General features: G+C 38.0%; 1 pseudogene; it reads left to right on the top strand.

Moving 5' to 3' along the window:
- Positions 1-1834, top strand: LOC139840527 (phototropic-responsive NPH3 family protein NPY2-like; annotated as a pseudogene).
- The last annotated feature ends 1022 nt before the right edge of the window (positions 1835-2856 follow it).

Below are 2856 nucleotides of genomic sequence, written 5' to 3'. Positions count from 1 at the left end.
TTGGGATATGATTAGTGTGTTTTCAAGTTGATTAATTAAGTGGAAAGTTAGAAGGTGTTTGAAGATGAAGTTTATGAAACTTGGATCCAAACCTGATTCATTTCAGACTGATGACAACAATGTCTGGATTGTAAATTCTGAGTTGGCAACGGATGTCGTCATCAATGTAGGAGATTCTAAGTTCTATCTACACAAGTTTCCACTTTTGTCGAAAAGTGGCCGTTTACAAAAACTAGTCGGAAGCACAAACGAAGAGGTTGACATCCATGAAATCCCCGGTGGTTCTTCAGCGTTTGAAATATGTGCTAAGTTCTGTTACAGTACGACAGTAACCTTAAATGCTTACAATGTTGTCTCAACATATTACGCTGCTGACTACCTCGAAATGTATGAAACGATCGATAAGGGAAATCTCGTTTACAAAATCAGCGTTTTCCTCAACTCGAGTATCTTCAAAAGCTGGAAAGATTCAATTATTGTCCTTCAGAGTACAAAATATATGCACTCTTTATCTGAAGAACCAAAGCTAGTCAACCTTTGCATTAACTCCATAGCTTCAAAAGCATCGGTTGATGTCTTGAAAGTTGACTGGTCTTATACTTACAACCGTAAAAAACTGCATGAAGAAAACGAAATTACAGATGAGGTAAATGGAGCGATTAGAAGCCGAATGGTTCCAAAAGATTGGTGGGTTGAGGATTTAGCTGAGCTGGAAATCGGTTTATATAAACAAGTTCTTGTAAGCATTAAAAGTAAAGGTTTTGTATGTAATGAAGTTATTGGCGAGGCGTTAAAGGCTTTTGCTTTAAGATGATTGCCGGGTTTAAACAAGGGGATTGTGCACAGTGGTGATATCGTGAAAGCTCGGTCTGTAGTTGACATAATTGTTTGGTTGTTACCGTTAGAGAAAGGTTGTGTTTCGTGCGATTTTTTGTTAAAGTTGTTGAAAATTGCAATGTTGGTTGATTCGGGTGAAACGTTGAAGCGGCAGTTGGTACGGGAGTATCTCCGACGACCTAGCCGGCGCCGTTACCACACTTTCAACGACATCAACTGGGTTCGAGATCGTGCACTAGACCACGCCGTCGAAAAGGAACGAGATCTCAAACCAATGATCAACATCAAAAACCTCATTATCAACTCAGAACCATCAAAATCTCTCCCAATTTCAATCATCTCCGACAACAAATCTTCATTATGTATACCATCTTCCGCTCGCCCTATTGAATTCATCCGAAAATATCCTTCAATTTTTGAAGAATTCTTTCCATCTGGTGGTTTACGAATCCACCCTCATATCAAATTGACACCTGAAACCCTAACCCTAGATTCTGAAGAACACATTTTTTTCGAAAATGAGGTTCTGAATTTGTTGATACCGAAGAAGACGGAAAAGGATAATTTGTTGTTTCTTGGGGAATATTTGGGTGTTCAATCTAGGTTTAAGAGGGCGTTGCTACAACACCCCGGGATTTTTTATGTTTCGAGTAAATTGCGTACGCATACGGTTGTTTTAAGAGAGGCTTATAAGAGGGATTTGCTTGTTTCGAAGCCGATACATCCGTTAATGACGTTAAGGTCTAGTTATATTCATTTAATGAATGTGGTTAAGGCGAAAAGCAAGGAAAAGAAGGTATAACAAGATCAAGATTCGAATAAAGGAGGAGATGAAGATGATAGTGATACTGCAAGTGAGCGTGAAGAAGATGAAGATGAAGATGATGATGTTGATGATGAAATTGAAGATGAAGATGCTGCTGATAGTGATTCTAACAACGAGGATGTTGTTAGGATGAAGGAGATTGATAATTTTGAAGGGCGAAATACGAATAGGACGATGAAGTAAATGATGACTGAAGATTTTTGAAATAGAACTAGGTCTTAGGGGGAGTTTGTTGGTGCATAATCCCGAGTTCTATTATGTAATAAGTTCTATTAGTTTTGTAATTCGTATTCCCGTCATGTATGAACATCGTCATTAATACTTTGTATTTGAATTGCTTAGTATAATGTCGTGAAATGGTTAAGAGCAGTTGGTTGGCTGCTCAGACCATCGACCGATGGTAGGGACCATCGGTCGAGGGACTCTCACCATCGGCCGTAGGTCTCAGACCACCGGCCGATGGTCACTGAAGATATATATATATATATATACGGGTTTTGTGGTTCATTGTAAGGTTACACACCACAAACCCTTTAGCCGTCGTATCACTCTGTGTTTATCGTCCCAGACCAATCCCCAACCGAATACAAGGCTCTAGGCATCGATTATATCAACTATTTGTTGGTGAGATTGATCCCGATAGTTAATTAAGTATTCGACTCGCCCTAGTTATCATTTTCGCCGTTAATCTAGGTTAATACGTTTGATCTAAGGTCCATAGTTCTTCTACAATAGGTTCTCGAACGTCGAACTAAAGGACGTGGCCGCACTGGCGAGTTACACGTTTTGAAGTGGGGTCCTATGACTCCAGTGACTACCGTAAAAGTTTTTAAACAATATATACTTCAAATTTTATAGGGCAACACTAAATTTAGCTATTGAACTCTATATATTTCTAAATTTTATGGTTTTTCTTTACGTAAACAATCACTAAAGTACCTTTAAAATATAATTAGATTTGAAATATTTTTTGAAGTCCCATTGAATTTTCATGTTGGATTCGCCAGTGGTATCATATTCAGTACAAAATCAGTAGGTAGTAGGTACCGTTATTCATTTTTATCTTAACATGAGTATCGCAACGTTGCAAAATTCGTTATTGTGATATTAATCAGTCGAGATTTTGTAAGGAGTAATCGGAAATTCGGAGAATAATCGAAGATTAATCGAATTGTATTCTTTGTAAATTTAAA

Source organism: Rutidosis leptorrhynchoides, chromosome 4 (genome assembly GCF_046630445.1).
Source record: "Rutidosis leptorrhynchoides isolate AG116_Rl617_1_P2 chromosome 4, CSIRO_AGI_Rlap_v1, whole genome shotgun sequence".
Taxonomy (NCBI): Eukaryota; Viridiplantae; Streptophyta; class Magnoliopsida; order Asterales; family Asteraceae; genus Rutidosis; species Rutidosis leptorrhynchoides.
Note: the sequence above shows the minus strand (reverse complement) of the source record. Positions and strands in the feature narration are given on the sequence as shown.